The following is an 18,150-nucleotide window of genomic DNA, read 5'->3' as shown; positions in this document are numbered from 1 at the left end:
GGGGATATAATAACTATATTTATTGTTAGATAAATCTGTTGGTTAAATCTGGGCCCCTACTTAAGTAGAAGATTCATTTGATAAATGCAAAGACTTGAAAAAAATCCAAATAGTTCATCATATCTTAGAGATATTCCTCCATTTAATGAAGGAATAATGCAGTTCAAATAAATAATTCTAAATAATGATAATGAATACTTGTATAGTATGCCATAGTCAAAAAGTATATAATACCAACCTGTGGGGTAGGTGTAGCAGAGGCTTAGAGAGATTGAAATGACTTCCCCAAAAGTCTGGTGGGCAGTGGATGTCCAAGACAGACCATGGGCTTTTCTCTTGATAGGTACCTGCATCCCTTAACAGAAGAAGTGAAAATTGGACTCTTAGAGCATAATTTGGAGAATTGTTTCATTTGTCCTTCTTTTTGATTGCTTCATGAAATCAACACAAATTTTAGGCTTTGTGTTATTTGTTGTAGCAAATCTACCCATACTTATTTTGAAATAATTTTAGACTCATAGAGAAGTTGCAAAAATAGTACAGAGTTCTGCATATATATATATTTTTGAAGGTAGTGTCAAATATTTGTAACTCTTTAATGCTGCTGACATGTACCAAACATAAAATATTACCATTTAGATAATTGAGGAGACAGGAGGAAAAGGGCTCTACTTCCTCAGGTCTACTGCTGAGATGAGGTCATGATCTTTCTTATGGCTCCCTTTTTAACTTGCTGATAACTCCAAGCATACTCTTACCATAAAGTTTGTGTAACTGTCACTTCATCCTTAAGCTTATGGAGGTTCATTTGGTCAGTTTTTAATTTCAAATCCTTGGATTATTCTATGTACATTTTGGCCTCTTGCAAAGGAAGCCTGCTTATTTTTCCGAAAAAGTGGTTCCCTTTCCTTGAATGCTTAGCACAGTTGAGACACATTCATGGATAGCTGTAGGGTAGTGTCCCAAGTATAGCTATGCCTTAACTCCTGTATATATGTTTAAAATTTATTTTTGATCTCTACTTCTTCTTCTCTGCATATGAACATTTTAGCACTGAGCCATCTAAGTATTTCTATCTATAAGTAGTCATTTTTAAAATAAATGAATGGTACTGTTTTGAACGTATCTTTCTCAGGTAAGTCTATACTATTTGGATTTGAGAGGAGGTAGAAAATCTTTGTGTTTGTTACCTATACTCCATCCTTTTTTTTTTTTTTTCCTGCCAAATGCATTGGTTTTCTCCTTTTTCACACATACATCTTTGGCTTTATTATGAATACCATGCCCTTCCATTCCTGTAGAAACTTTTATACCTGTTTTGTCTGCTGTTACCTCAACTTGACCTTGATCATTTTCTCCCATCCCTTATCCTCAGCCCCTAGTTCCTGGTACTTACTACAACCTCCATACATAGTTGTTGAATAAGTTAATGAATGAATCCTCTAAAATCTTGAATACAACTCTTTCTTGCCTTCATGAATATTGTTTCCTCTATCAGAAAAAAAAAAAATCCTCTTATTCTTCATGTGGCTAAATTCTATTCATCCTTCAGCTCTCAGTATAAATGTTACTTCCCAGAAAGGTCTTTTTTAAGCTCATAATTTGTCTCATTTTATCCTGTAATATGTGTAATTATACATTTATTTTTTGATTATTTGTTAAATGTTGGTCTCTTCTAAGTTCCATGAAAACAGAGGTGAGGTCTGTTTTGTTCACTGCTGTATCCTCAGTACCTGGAATGTAGTAGGCACTCAATTAAATGTTTGTTGAATGAGTAAATAAATTTATTTATTTTTTTGAATATGTTCTCAAAGTGAATTACTGAGTCTGAGGATCTGAATATTTTAAGGTTATTAATGCATATCACTAAGTGCCTTTCCATACAGTCTGTTCCATTTACATTCCCACCAACAAAGTGTCTGAGATTGCTTTATCTTTGCTAGTATTATTAGTTTTTGTACTAATCTGATCAACCACAAAGTGGTGTTTTATAGTTTTAATTTGCATGCCTTTGATTATTCATGAGTGTGAAACAGCACCCCCCCCCCTTCACAACAGATGAAGACTGTTGTGCCAGCATATCTATTCTTGGTCTTCTTATCTCTAATCTTCTCCATCCTTTATACTGTGATAGGATTAAGTTCTTTGAAGCACTTTTTACTGTCATTTCCCTGCTCAAGAGCCTTTCCTTTTGTGTGATTACCTACAGTATTGAAAATGAGCCCACTTAGCCCTACCATGACCTAGACCCAATGTACCTCTTCAGTCTTAGCTCACTGTTTCTCAGTGTAGTGATACTATTGTCCATGGTATTCAGTTTATTCTACCTCTGTGCTGTCCCTCTACCTCTCTGCCAATCTGAATTCTTGAAAGAATGTGGGTCTCATACCCTCTCTATGGAATATTTCAAAACTAACTTTATCCCAGAACCTTATACTTGGATTTCTATTGCCTTTAAGTTGTTCTCTAATTATACTGTGCTTCTTATCTGCTTGTATTAATGATCAGTTGCTAGGTAACCATATTTCCATAAACTTAGTGGCTTACGACAGGAGACATTTATTATGTCACAGTTCCTGTGGGTCAGGAATCTGGATTTGCCTTAGCTGGACTCCTGCGTCAGAGTCTCTCAGAAGGCTGCAATCAAGGTGTTGGTCAGAGCTGGCGTTCTACTGGGGAAGTTCCCCTTCCAAGCTCAGGTGGTTGTTGGCAGCACATACCCCTTGAGGACTGTTAGACCGAGAGCCTTAGCTCTTTACTGGCTGTCAGCCAGAGGCCATCTTCGTTGCATGCTACGTGGGCCTCTCCACATGGCAGCTTACTTCAAAGCCAGTGGGGAGGGAGTCAATACAGAGAGTCTGCTAGCAAGATGGGAGTTACAGTCTTATGTAATGTAACTATGCAAGTAAGATCCCCTCACCTTTGCCATATTCTACTGGTTAGAAACAAGTCACAGGTCCCACCCAAACTTAAGGGGAGGAGTCTGAATTATAGGAGGTAGGGATAATTAGGGCATCTTAGAGTCTCAATGCCACACTGCCCAACTCTGTCTCCCTGGAGCACCATGTTTTTTATGACTCCCAAATTTCAGAAACCAAGAGTTGTTTCATAAGGGCTTATTGAATTGCAATAAAATAGGAAGGAGGTAAGTCAAGAGAGTCATGGGAAGGGAAATGTCTTTGACCTGTTCTAACCAGAAAATTTAAGATACCAAGACGACCGTAAGAATTCTATAGTAGTAAAGGAAAGGCTGTGTTTTATTTTTTTAATCATTCTAATTATAATGTGTTCTTTTTCTCCAAATAATATTTACTGTAGTAATAAAGATGTATGGGAACATGGCAGACAATATTTTATGAGATACTGGGAGGCCTCAACTTCAAATGGATTATGTTCCCAAAGTTGATTTTTAAGTCAGTTGCTTGAGATGTATAAAACTTTTTTGCATAGAAACAATGCTATAAATAAAGTTCTGACGCTGGGTCAACGTAGAAAAGCTCATTTATCTTAGAACCATAAAGTGCCAGAGATGAAAGGGATCTTTAAGATTATCTAATAGGTAACCTCCTTAAAGCATTGCATCAAATATTTGTGAGTGCCAACTAAGGCCCGGAGAAGAAAATGACTTGTATTTATAGCTGAGCTATGGTATTAATGGTACTGTAAAGCATGGGTGTGGCTTATAGCCATTTTTTTTTTTGGTAGTGGGGATTGGGATGGTAATAATATATTTTGAACTCTGATTGGCAATTCCCAAAACATATCTCTTCTGCCACATTCTAGATTGCCTATCATTTTCAAAACCATAAAGCTAGTCTTAGGGCTTCCCTGGTGGCGCGGTGGTTAAGAATCTGCCTGCCAATGCAGGGGACATGGGTTTGAGCCCCGGTTCGGGAAGATCCCACATGCCTGGGAGCAACTAAGCCCGTGCGCCACAACTACTGAGCCTGTGCTCTAGAGCCCGCGAGCCACAACTACTGAACCCGTGTGCCACAACTACTGAAGCCCACGTGCGTAGAGCCCATGCTCCACAACAAGAGAAACCACTGCAATGAGAAGCCTGCGCACCTCAACGAAGAGTAGGCCCCGCTCACCGCAACTAGAGAAAGCCCGCATGCAGCAATGAAGACCCAACACAGCCAAAAATAAATAAATTTAAAAAAAAACAAAAAACAAAAAAATAAAATAAAGTTAGTCTTAGAGTGTATGTGTCAATTTTTGGACAGAGAATCATTATTATTATAGAAATTGTTCCCAGAAAGGAAGCCCCATCTTTTTTTATTTTATTTAAAACATATTTATTTATTTATTTTTACAGTAGGTCCTTGTTGGTTATCTTTTAAATATAGCAGTGTGTACATGCCAATCCCAAACTCCTAATCTATCCCTCCCTCCTTCCTTCCCCCCTGGTAACCATAAGTTCATTCTCTAAGTCTGTGAATCTGTTTCTGTTTTGTAAATAAGTTCATTTGAATAATTTTTTTTTTAGATTCCGCATATAAGTGATATCATAAGACATTTGTCTTTCTCTCTCTGACTTACTTCACTTAGTATGATAATCTCCAGGTCCATCCATGTTGCTGCAAATGGCATTATTTCATTCTTTTTATGGCTGAGTAGTATTCCATTGTATATATATACCACATCTTCTTTATCCATTCATCTGTCGATGGACATTTAGGTTGCTTCCATGTCTTGGCTATTGTAAACAGTGCTGCAATGAACATTGGGGCGCATGTATCCTTTCGAACCATGTTTTTCTCTAGATATATGCCCAGGAGTGGGATTGCTGGATCATATGGGAACTCTATTTTTAGTTTTTTAAGGAACCTCCATACTGTTCTCCATAGTGACTGTACCAATTTACATTCCCACCAACAGTGTAGAGGGTTACCTTTTCTCCATACCCTCTCCAGCATTTATTTTTTGTAGATTTTTTGATGATGGCCATTCTGACTGGTGTGAGGTGATATCATTATAGTTTTGATTTGCAAAATCAAATCATCCGTCAAATCTCTGCTTTATCCTTATCAATTTGGATAAAGCAGAAATGCTTCTAGTTCTAAGATACCTGAATTAGTGTATATGAGGACTATATGGGGGCAAAGCATCTAGCTCTGTTGACCCCTGGTAAGACGATTGGAGGAGGGGAGGTACTGTGTTTCCTCCACGGAAAGTCCCTTTTTCTGGTTGCTTGGGATGGGAGAGGCTAAGGCAAGGTGGCAATGGCTCTTAGTATACATAGGCTATCGTAAAGCCGGGTGAGAGTATGTAGGGAACTGCTTTTAATCATTTTGATATAGGCATTATATTATTAATAGAACTCTGTTCTCCATTCTGCAAACAATCCTAACGCACAGCTTAGTGTCCACTTTCTTTGTTGCTCTAAGAAATTTTCTCAGCTTATCTCACTTATCAATATTGATCTTTCTGCAGAGGTTCTGAAGGTACCTCTAATACACAAATTTTTTTTGTGTGTGTTTTGTTTTTGCACAAATCTAACATTCTTCTTTATCTTTTTGGCTTTTCTCTAAGGAAGCCATTAAAGTCCCAATCACTGATAAAGGCTCTGTGGCCCTAAAATGCCTCTCAGATTTCAGATAAATCAGTGTCAACAAGATGTACAGGAAATAGAGGTCTGAGGAGGTTGATGGCATGCATGTGTGAGTAAAATCCATAGGGGGCATTTTATTTGAGACCTTTTCAGTTACCTTCATAATCTTTAGCAGGGTATCTAGTGTGAGTTTTACTTCTTTTCTTTAACTGTCTCATTCCCCAGAAATCCACAGCTTAGAATGTTTGTGCTGGAAGGGCCCTTAAGATCACTGAGCCCCTTCATTTTATAGGTGAAGAAACTGGGGTCTAGGAAACATCAGTGACTTGACGAAGACAGTAATACCAGGACTAGCTCTCCACTCTCCGTGCTTAGTCTAGTGCTCTTTGCATTATATGCTATACTGTCTCTGGTAAGCTACACAGTGATTCTACTTTCTCACCTTTTTCGCTTTTGGGGCCTCTCCCTTCCAACATTTAAAGATGAAAGAAACTTTTAGTAGAACATGCAAAGAAGAAAGGGCAGGTTATATAAATCAATAAAGTTATAACTAAAGAAACTTTGTAAGGAACCAAAGCACCTATACAGTCTCTGAAGGCTTTGAATAATTTGGAGGCAATCTTGTGTGTTTCTTTCTCCGTAAGATAAAGAATATGAATTTTAATGATGAAATGCATTATTCTCATTTCACATTTGTATATTTTTACCGTTTGTATGTGTTAAATATTCATTGAAAAACATGTAGCTTAAAACTGGCAATGTTACTTTCTTAGTAAGATCATTGATTGTTTAATAGGCAATAGTCTTATTTTAAAGAAACTGTCTATTTTTATAATCTCTACATGGATACAGAATAGGACTTCAGGGACTTCCCTGGTGGTCCAGTGGTTAAGACTCCACGCTTGCAGTGCAGGGGGCCCGGGTTCGATCACTGGTCAGGGAACTTGATCCCACGTGCTGCAGCTAAGACCTGGCATAGCCAAATAAATAAATAAATAAAATATTAAAAAAAAAAAAAGAATAGGACTTTAGTGGCCACTAAAGCTCAGAATTCTGTAGGTTTAGTGTCTGGTTCAGTCTATCCCATGATTGCTAATTACCTTATTAACTTTTTTCCCCTGGTTTCTTTTTTTTTTTTAATTGAAGTATAATTGGTGTACAATACTATATAAAGCTTATTAACTTTTATGATGTCTTATTTATTATTTAGGGGGTTGGTAGTGATATTATACCCATATGAAGAATGTGTTCACATTTTAAACTACTCATGACCAGATTGCCAAGCTTTCTGGGCCTATACTATGCCATATAACCATATATTTTAGGAAGAACTTAAAAAAAAAATTAGTTTTCATATAAAACATAGACCTCTTTTGAAGACTTTTTAAAGAGTTATCAAATCTTGTTGACTATGCATACCTGTCTCTGTTTGAAAAAAAAAAAGCCTAGAAAAGTAAAGATAAAATTTGCTAGAATATTCACTTTGAGGATCCTTTTATCAGCTATGTACAGTTCTTCATGTTTACGTCACTAGGGCGTATTTCTCTTCCTCCCAATGACTTAAATCAAATTACTGCCTACTGAATGACTATCCTTCACCATTCTTTAAAATTCTGTTTAGTATTTTATTTAGTCGTCAGTAAACATTTATTGAAAATCTACTGTGTGCCAAAAACCTCTATTAAGAATAACAAAATAGGAAACAACCTAAATGGCTGAAAAAAGTGGTTTGCTTTAATTAATTCATTCATTCATGAATTATATTTCTTGGCCATCTTCTTTGGGTTAGGCATTGGAGATTATACTCCTGAGAAAAATAGGCACACTCTTTTATCTCATGGAAATTACAATCTAGTAGAGAAAACAGAACTTAATAATATCATCATACAATCACAAATGTTATTACAGCTGTCAAAAGTGTTATGAAGGGCGAGATATAAGGGCACCAGAGTGGTTATAACAGCAGGACCTGGCCCAGTCTGAATACTACGGAACGGTAAAAATGATGGTATAGAATTATGTCCATTGACGTGGAATATCCACATAACATTATTAAGGGGAAAATAAAGTTATAAATCAGTATATATAGTGTGATTTTTATTTATATATATGAAAAATACATGTACATAATAAAGTATAGAATGACATGAAAATATTAACAGTTGAATTATTAACTGTTGAATATTAACTGTTGAATTATGGGTCATTTAAATTTTCTTTTATGCTTCTTTTTTTCCTAAGTTTTCTACCATCAGTGTATATTATTTGGGCAATGAAAAAAAATTAGAGTTAAAAAAAAAGGAATTCACAGTCCCTGTCCTTGAAGAGCTTGCCTTCTAGTGAGGAAGACAAAATACACAGATAAGCTATGACAGTGCAGTGTGGGGCATCCTATAAAAGTGTTATATACTGAAAGCTGGGTGACTCCAGTTTCCTGGGTTCCTAACTGCAGGCTGGTGGGGACAGGAAAATAAGGCAATTTGGTGGTAGCACTGGGAGCACTATTGTGTTCAGTTCTACTGCTTCTGTAACAAATTGCCACAAACTAAGTGCCTTAAAACAACAAAGTTTTGTAAATCAGAATTCTGTGCACAGCACGGCTCAGCTGGTTCCCTGCCCCAGGTTTCACAAGGCTGACATCAGAGGGTTGGCAGGGCTGTGTTCCTTACTAGAGGCTCTGGGGAATGAATCTTCTTCCAAGTTCATTCAGGCTGTTGGCAGAGTTCAGTTCCACGTGGCTGTAGGAGGAGCTTCCATTTCCTTGCTGGCTATCAGCCAGGGGTCATTCTCAGCTTCTAGAGGTAACCTATGTATTCTGTAGCCTATATATTCTGTGGCTTATGGTCCCTTTCCTTCAACGACAGTGGGTCAAATCCTTCTCATGCTTCAATGTTTTTGACTTCCCCTTCTTTAGGGTTGCCTCTTAGTTCTAGATTGTCCATGTGGGTTGGAGAATGTCTCATCCAATGACTGGGGGTTCAGGAACAGAGTCATTCAAAGTAGGGTTTTTTAGAGCCCCAGTTAGGTGAGTTGGGGGTTCAGAGCAGAACTTGCATTCTAGCAGAGGAAAAATCAAATAAAGTAGATCTGTGGAAGGAGGGCACACATAGTGATGATGGTGCAGGAGGGAGCTGATGATGGATGGTCATGTGGGTTCTTGGGCCAAGAGGCAGCTCCGAGAGCCCACCTGTAGTGAGGATGAGATTCCGACTAGAATGCTAAACTTGGTTCTTGTTGGCTGAAGAAGATGGTCTGCAGGTTGGAGTTCTGCAGGCCAACCTAAAGCCTGATGAAAACTGGTGCACACAGTAAGGAGCTCCCAGCTCTGTCTTGTGGAGTTGTAGAAACTTAGGAGAACAGAGGTAGCACATTTATCCATTGTGCTGGGTTTTACGGAGTGTCCCGAGTATTCTTCAGAGCAGCCCAGTAGATATCTGCTCATTCCCACACTTAGGGATAAGTTTGAACAAATGGAGATACTTTGAGCCTTTGTTGAGTTTGCCTTTTCTTCGAGGGAAAGCACTCTCCTCTGTGCCCTCCTGTCAAATACTCTCTGACTGCAACATTAACCTACCACCTGTCCTAGTTTGGCTTGACACAAAAAAGAGCAGCCTAGATAGATACTTCACTTGAACTTGCATTTGTGGACTCATTTGCCCACAAATTTACAAGCATTTGGAAACAGTAACATTTATGGTGTTCTATGGAAACTTACTGTATTATTTATGCGGTTTTTTCCTCATTTTTCATTTTTCTCTCGTGGAAGTTGTGAAAATGATAGTTAAATTTTCAGAAAGCAGATTTATGATGGCATCTTTGGAAAATAGTTTTTGTCATTTCATGATTACACCCTCTTTATCCTGAGTTTTTAAAACACTTTTTATGAAGTAATGTCTGTATTGCTAGTGAAATTCTTCCTTTAGGAAAATACTTACTCTGGATAATACTGCTAGCAATTTGAAAGAAGAGATCCAACTTCACGCCATAGGAAATTCAGGACTTGAAAGTCAAAATGTTGAGCAGATTCTAAATAAGGAAGTAAAAAGCCACTCAACAGAATTAGATGATAGACGTACACCTAGGCAAGGGAGGGATGATTGGTTTCTCTGTGTTACCTGCCTAGGTTGTATACTTGACATATCTAAGTTAAACAACTGATTGCACATCCTCAGCCCAGAGTCTTACTACTTGGGTTGGTTCCAGGTTAACCAGACAGCTGTAAAAGTTCTTTGTTATTTTGTCATTGTACATAAGCTTATGGATATGACCTTTGCAATATACTTTAGGTTATTATGAACCACTTCAACTATGAATTTTATAGTCATCAATTTGCAACCTACTTATGTTTACCTGGATGTGAGAGTTGAGGGCAACTGAGAAGTTAGAGGGTATACAGTCCACACATGACCACACTCACTTCTGACACCAAATGCAAGTTCAGGGGTCCACAAGACCACCCTTAGGTTCGATAATTTTCCAGAAGCCCTCACAGAACTTACTGAAATCTATTACACTCACAGTTACAGTTTATTGCAAGGAAAAGCAAACAGATGTAAGGAGATGCTAACAAGAGAAGCTGTACTGTTGTTCTCTCCCCCTGGAGTCAGGGCATGTTACTTGCTTGGCATTGATGTGTGGTAATATGCATGGAGTATTGCCACCTGGGAAGCTCAGCCAAGCTTCAGCATTCAGAATTTTTATTAGGGCTCCATTGTGCAAGCACGATTCATTACCCATGTGGCTGACTCAGTCTCAGCCCCTTCTGGTCAGGCTAATACCATATGATCCAAAACTCCTGGTCTATATGACATTGCTGATCTTTCTAAGAGTGGTCAACTTCCACCCTAAATCCTATCTGGTGAGGCCCACCTCCAACCTTCACATTGTTGACTACCTGCCATAACCTAAATCCCCAGGCAAATAAAGACACTCCTACAAAGCTTAGAGATTAACTCCCAAAAGCCCAGGGCAAAGTCCAGACCTCTTTCTGAGTAGGTTAAATTTGTTACTACCCACTGGGACTCTTTAGATTAAGTTGGATTTTATTAAATGCATTTTCAAGATGAAATTTAAAATATAGTCTTATTGAGGTATAACTTATGTATAATAATTTATCCATTTTAAGTGTACAGTTTTGGTAACTATACAGTCATATGCTCCCCATCATAATCCATACTTCTTTTACCCCCAGAAAATTACCTCATGCTCATTTGCAGTCAATCCATGCCCCATCCTTGTCCCCAAATGACCACTGATCTGCTTTCTGTCAGTATAGTTTTGCCTTTTCTAGAATTTCATATATATACATGGAGTCATACAGTGTGTAGTATTTTCTCACTTTTTTTCACATAACATAATAATCTGAGATTCATCCATGTTGTTAAATATATCAGTAGTTTGTTCCTTTTAAATTCCCGAGTAGTATTTCATTGTGTGGATATATCACGTTTTGTTTATCTGTTCACCAGTTTTTGGATGTGTGTGTGTGTGTGTGTGTGTGTGTGTGTGTGTTTTCCATGCTTAACATTATTTTTTTTCTATTGTGAATAACACTGCTTTGAAAATGTGTGTATATGATGTTGTATGAAGGTCTGTTTCATTACTCTTGGGTAGATACCTAAGATTGGGATTGCCAAGTCATATGGTGAGGCTATGTTTAACTTCATAAGATATTACCAAACTGTTTTGCATTCCCACTAGGAAAGGAGGAGAGTTACAGCTGCTCCATCTCCTCACTAACATTTCATATTATCAGGCTATTTAATCTTAACTATTCTAGTACATGTGTAGTGGTATCTTACTGTGGTTTTAATTTTCATATGTCTAGTGACTGATGATGTTGAGCATCTTAAGTGCTAGTTGACCATCCATATATCTTCTTTTGCAAAGTATTTAAGTCATTTACACATTTTTAAATAAATTGGTTTGTTTGTTTTAATAAGTTATGTGTTCTTTATGTATACTAGATAAAAGACCTTTGTTAGGCATGTTCTGTAAATATTTCTCTATTATGAGGTTTTCCTTTACATTTTCTTGATGGTATCTTTCGACAAATGAAAGTTTTTAATTTTGATGAAGTCTAATTTATCCATGAGATAAATTTTAAAAACATCACACAAAAATGTGTCTTTTTAATGGTTCATGCCTTTTGTGTTCTAAGAAATCATTGCTGTACCCCAAAGTCACAAAGATTTTTTTGTTTTCTTCCGGAAGTTTTTTTATTTAGCACTTATGTTTAATGTTTGTGTACAGTGCGAGAGGTCAAGGTTTGTTTGTTTTTCCCATACAAAAATCTAGTTATTTCCGCAGCATTTATTGAAAAGATTATCTTCCCCATTGAATTACCTTCGCACTTCTGTCAGAAATAGATTTCATTTTAAGTCTGAGGGCATGAGGGAAGTTTATGGAGTTTATAGTAGTGGCAGGTACCAATATTATGGAGAAATAGTCTATTTAAAATTAAACATAATAAGGATGTCACCTTTTTTATAGTATTATTTTAAGTAAATAGTTGCAACAAATCATATAAAAGAGATAAGTGAAATGTGTGTAGATCAGTAGAGAGAAAAATAATGCTATTTGTCAATGACTAGGGACTGTATCCTGAATGTTTAGGAGATTCAACAAAACCATGTCTTGAAATGAGATGCTTAAATCATGGGTTATAAAAATATGCCTAACTGAATTCAGTCATTTATTTTATCAGTAGATAAAACATAATGAAAAGATAATACTTGTTTTATTAAAAAATCTAACAAGATATAGGGCCAAATACAGAGAATTATAATACTTCAATAGAAAAAAAGAAAACAAATAGTAAGAGAAATATAGTCTACTCCTGGTTGAGTGGTCTTAATATGATAAAAACGACAATACTAACAAAGTTAATTTATAGATTTAATATAATACCAGTTAAGATCCCAATAGGATGTTGAATTGAATTTGAGTGATAGTATAAATCACACAGTAAAGGAGCAGACAAGAACTTCAGGGGGCAAGTGTTTTTAAAAGTTATTCTTGTTCATAGAATTATTTGAGAGGGTTAGAATTAGGTGCATATATTTTAAGATAATTAAATGAAGATAAAGATCAGGAGCCATACCATGGAAGTAGAGAAAAGATTAGACCAGAAATCTAGGTTAAGTGTGGTTGCTGAAGTTGATCATCAAATTAACTGTGAACTTTCTGGCTTTGAAGGCAGAAAGGGGAAACTCGTAGGTTTTACCAGAAGGTGCAGTTCAAAGGCCTTTAGGCAGACACTGTTAGTCACTTAGGTGGCCTGGGAATAAGACAACAGGGAATGTTGGGCACTTTGAACTTTACATGTGTGTGCCCATATGAAGGAGGGGAGGTAGTGGCTGATTGGTTCTAGCTAATTCTTGGCATGTGGGTACATGGGCCCAGTGATACTAATTTTTCGAGAGAAGCCAGAAATTTATAGGCATGCTTATGACCTAATCACCTCCCAAAGGCCCCTATACCTCCTAATACCATCACCTTTGGGGGTTAGAATTCAACATGTGAATTTTGGGGGGACACATTCAGACCATAGCACCTATCATCTACTGATGTTTATTTTATTTATTTTACTTAATTAATTTATTTATTTTTGGCTGCATTGGGTTTTTGTTGCTGAGCGCGGGCTTTCTCTAGTTGTGGCGAGCGGGGGCTACTCTTCGTTGCGGTGTGCGGCCTTCTCATTGCGGTGGCTTCTCTTGTTGCGGAGCACGGCTCTAGGTGTGCAGGCTTCAGTAGTTGTGGCACGTGGGCTCAGTAGTTGTGGCTTACGGGCTGTAGAGTGCAGGCTCAGTAGTTGTGGCACACGGGCTTAGTTGCTCTGCAGCATGTGGGATCTTCCCGGTCCAGGGCTTGAACCCATGTCCCCTGCATTGGCAGGTGGATTCTTAACCACTGCACTGCCAGGGAAGCCCTACTGATCTTTAAATACTGGCAATTAGTGTACTGGCCAGACAAAATGTGTAGGGGGGAGGGGTTACTCATTGTCTGAGTAAGGGTTATGTGTGTATAGTTGTCATTATCTAATTAAGGATTATATAGCTTAGAGAGGAACAAAGGGAGTTTTGCCATTCAAGACCAAAACCTATTCCAAAGTATATTAACAAGACTACCTGAATGTGTGTTAATAATAGTGATGGAAACAAAATAGAAATATCAGAAATAAACTCATAGTGGTTTAATATATGAGAAAAGCGATCAGTGTTTAATAAAAAACATTGTTGAATGATAATATGAAGAAAACTGCATTTAGCTCTATCTTAATCTCATACCATGTGGAATAAATCCCAGATGAGTTAAATATTTTAAAACAAACATTATGTACTTACCTTTGTTATGGAGAGAAGATCATTTATACATTGTTGAAGCAATAAAGAAATAAAATAGTACCAAGGTAGGCATGTTTGATTATCAAAAACTTTGATTCTCTGATATAAAGAAAAAAGCAATGCAGTGAGAGTAGTATTTGTAGTTTCTCTCTGATAGGTAAGATTTTCCATGAAATTGAGATGTATCCATAAGTAGGCAGGTAACCAGTTATGGTTTACACTGTAACCAAGGATGGTTTGCACTAGAGAGAAAAACATGGATATGTTTGGCTTAAAGATCTTCATTTGTAAAGTGAAGATAATAGTAGTACCTACTTCCTAGGGTGTTTTGGAGGAATGAGTATGATAAATGATGTCTACTCCTTAGCACATTGCCTGGAACCATAAATGTTAACTGCTATTTATTATAATCATCTTCATTATTACCATCTTCCAAAACAAGTTTCAAAGTTACTTATCAAAGCTTTTAACCCAGTTGGGGAAAACACAGCTATTTTAGCCAACCTTACATTTGTGTAGTTTACAAAGCACTTTCACATCTTCTGTCTCATTGATTCTCACCCTAGACATGGGAACTGTTTTAATTTCTTCCCAGTGGGGGTTTTCAGGATTCACTGTTCTGTAGTCACAGCTTCATCTTCGTCATCACCCTTAAATCAATTCAGCCTGATTCAAGAATTCCCCATTCTGACCACAGCCTTCTCTCCTTCCAGCTTGGGTGTTCTTCTTTGCCCACTGGAGTCATTCTTTCACTTCTAGTCCTCTGACTCCTGTACTTTCTAAACACTCTTCCTTCACTACTTTTATCCTTATTTTTTCTTCTAATATAATTTTTTCATACTGTTGTGATAGTATCTAGTACCTTTCTCTGCCTTACTCTGTCCTTCTCAAAGATTAAAAAGAGATCTGTGATGGGCAAAGGATTTGAATGGATATGTCTCCAAAGAGGAGAGATCAATGACCAATAAGCACATGAAAAGATGCTCAACATCATTTGTCATCAAGGAAATGCAAATCAAAACCACAGTGAGTTACCACTTCACATCCACTAGAATAGTTATAATAAAAAAGGCATACAGTTAAATGTTGGCAAGAATGTGGAAAAATTGGATCCCTCTTACATTGCTGGTGGGAACAAAAAAGGTGCAGCTACTCTGGGAAATAGTCTGGCAGTTCCTCAAAATATTAAACATGGAGTTACCATATGACCTAGCAATTCCACTCCTTGGTATGTACCCAAAAGAAATAAAAACATATGTCCACACAAAGACTTGTATACAGATGTCCATAGCAGCATTATTCATAATAGCCAAAAAGGGAAAACAACACAAATGTGCACCAGCTGATGAATGGATAAATAAAATGTGGTGTATCCATACAAAGGAATGTTATTTAGCCATCAAAAGGCATGAAGTACAGATATATGCTACAACATGGACAAACCTCAAAAACATTGTGCCAAGTCAAAGAAGCCAATCACAAAAGACCACATATTACATGATTACATTCATATGAAATGTTCAGAATAGGCAAATCTATGAAATGAAAATAGATTAGTGGTTGCCTAGGTCTGGGGGTTAGGGAGTGTGGGGGGATTGCAAGTGACTGCTAATGGGTATAAGGTTTCTTTTGGGGGTGACAATGTTCTAAAATTAGATTGTGGTGATGGATGAACAACTTGGTAAAATGCACTTAAAAACATTGAATTGAATTATACAGTTTACAGGTGAATTTTATGGTAAGCAAATTATATCTCAATAAAGCTTAAAACTAAAAAGAAAAATAAATTTCTGGCCTTTGGCTCTTAGCAGATAGGATTTATTTTGAGTACTGGAACAAGATGATTTTGAGAATCATCCCTTTGTATAGTGTTGACCATGAACTTGGGTTTAGGTATATTCTTCTAGTTAACTAGATTAAATAGAAAACTTTTTCTTGTAGCTCTTATGAAATATTTTTAAAAGGCTGTTTTAATTTGCTTTCTGTCTTAGTTTAGTATAAGGAACACTATATGATATCTGACTCTTGGTTACCATTCTTGCAATTGTTTCTCCCTTTAATGAACAAGTATAAGGAGAAGACAGACACTATAGCTAAACGGGAGAATCATTTTTTCCCCATGGTTTCCAGTTCCATGCCTTTGTTTTGCAATGTTGGTACCTCTTTTGGCTCTTTGCTCATCTTACTTTACTCTTAGTTTTAATCTCTTTGGAGGCTTTTGACAATCTGTTCAAAACTATGAACTATGAAGTCTCTCTTCAGAAAACTACACGTGAATCTGTACCAAATTTTGCTTACAATTTCAGGAGGGTCACAGACTTCACTTAGGATAAGAATCTTTACCCCATACACTCACTTTAGTGATCTCATGCCCTCCTAGGGGTGAGGTTATCATTTATATGCTGATAATTCCAAACTCTCTGTCTCTTGTCCGGATTTCTCTGCTAGAACACTACAGCCAACTGTCTAGGTCCACTTGGACACCCCACAGACACCCCTGACTCAAATTGTCTAAAGTTGGAGCATGGTCTTTATCCCTCCTTACTGTCCTCCTCCTCCTGAGTTCTCTGTCTTATTGAACAGAACAAGAGCCCAAACCAAGGATGCCTTAGCTGCCCTGCCCTAAATCAGATGCTAAACATCCTTCTTAATTTCTTCCTTTCCCTCTCTATATATAGTCATCGGGTTTTCTTAATTATGCCTATGCGCTCTTGAAATCTCCTTTTCATTCCCTTTCTCACCCTAGTCCAAGTCATCCTTTCTTGGTAGAGATTCAGTAGCCTCCTGACCAGTCTCCTTACTTTCTCTCTTGCTCATCTTTAATTCAGTCTCCCCATGGCAGCTGATGAACTCTCAATGGCTTCCTAGTGTCTTTAGAATGAACTCCAAACTTTCTGACGTCTTTAATACCACTTGCAAGGCCCTATGTGATCTAGTTCCAGCTGGCCTGTCCAGCCATCTGTCTCTTGCATCACTGTGCATATCAACCATCCCGACCTTTTCCATTTTCTCAGTAATGCCATGCTGTCTCTCACTTCATACGCCTTTGCGTGCCCTCTTCCCTCCCTGCTCCCACCCCTCTTCCTCCACACCTTGCTAACTCTTACTCACTCTTTAGGTTCTGGCTGTAGATTTTCTTTCTTCTGGACTCCGATCCTGACTGTCCATTCATAGGGCCCTTTTGATGCATCCTCTGCTATCCTCTTTTCTCTGTTAAAGCATTTACACACAGTTTTGTCATTGCCTCCCTACTCTCTGGGCTATAAATGCTGGGAAGGGAGACACTGGTTTGCGTTGGTCTTACTTTTCACTGTATCACTAGTGCTTATTTAGCCCTGCACCTGGCAAAGTGTTCAGTAAATTTCTGTTGAATGAATGAGAGTTGTCTCTTTTTACCTAAAATATCTTCTTCCTTACCTTCCCTCTACTCTTGCCACACTTGGTAAAATCTTACACACTTACCACCCATTTATTAATTCAACAAATAAGAATGAAGCTCTTTTCTTATTCCAGGCACTATTTTAGGCACTGAGCATATAGTGATGAATTAAACAGTTAAATATCTCTGCCTTCTGGGAGCTAATACTCTACCAATGGAGAAAGATAATAAACAGATAAATAAGTAAAATATACATTGTCTTATTGACTGTAAGTGTTGAGGAGAAACAAGGCAAGAAAGATGGATACGGTGCATCAGAGTAGAGAGATGGCATTTTAGATAGGGTGGTCAGGGAAGGCTTCTTTGAGAAGGTGACTTTTAACTGAAGGCTTGAAGCAAGTGGAGGAGCTAACAATAGCCATGCTGCTATCTGAGGAAAGAACATTCCAGGCAGACAGAGGTCCAAAGGCCTCATGTGAGAGTGTGCCGGGCTGTTTGAGGACAGACTGGAGACCCGGGGGAGTGAGGTCAGGGAGGTATTTATTCTCTGAATATCAATTGCTGCCTCAATCCAATCCCCGGGCTTCCTCTATAGTTCTAAGTTTTTCCCAGCTCTCAATGCTATGAGTTTCCCAGGAAGGACTCTGAAAATTTCTCTTCTTAGCAGTGACCTGTGCATCAAGTGCTCTGGCGGTGCTGGCGTAGAAAGCTGCCGTGCTGGTGAGGGTTCAGTTGCTTCTTTGGAGGTTGGTGAGGTGCATTTCTTTAACAAGAACTACCTCTTTCTCAGGACGGTTTCACCATTTTCTCGTTGGGATTGGGGGGGCAGTGGGAAAGTGGGACACCACTGTCATCAGCCTCATGTGTTGGGC

General features: G+C 37.8%; 1 protein-coding gene across 3 annotated transcripts in view; it reads left to right on the top strand.

Annotated features, from left to right (window-relative positions):
* The window catches only part of SLC44A1 (solute carrier family 44 member 1), a 153,820-nt gene that overhangs the window by 59,269 nt on the left and 76,401 nt on the right, over positions 1-18,150 (top strand). The gene's annotated exons all lie outside the window — the stretch shown is intronic.

The sequence above is a fragment of the Eubalaena glacialis genome, chromosome 9, assembly GCF_028564815.1.
Source record: "Eubalaena glacialis isolate mEubGla1 chromosome 9, mEubGla1.1.hap2.+ XY, whole genome shotgun sequence".
Classification (NCBI taxonomy): domain Eukaryota; kingdom Metazoa; phylum Chordata; class Mammalia; order Artiodactyla; family Balaenidae; genus Eubalaena; species Eubalaena glacialis.
This window is presented reverse-complemented; position numbering and strand designations above follow the sequence as displayed.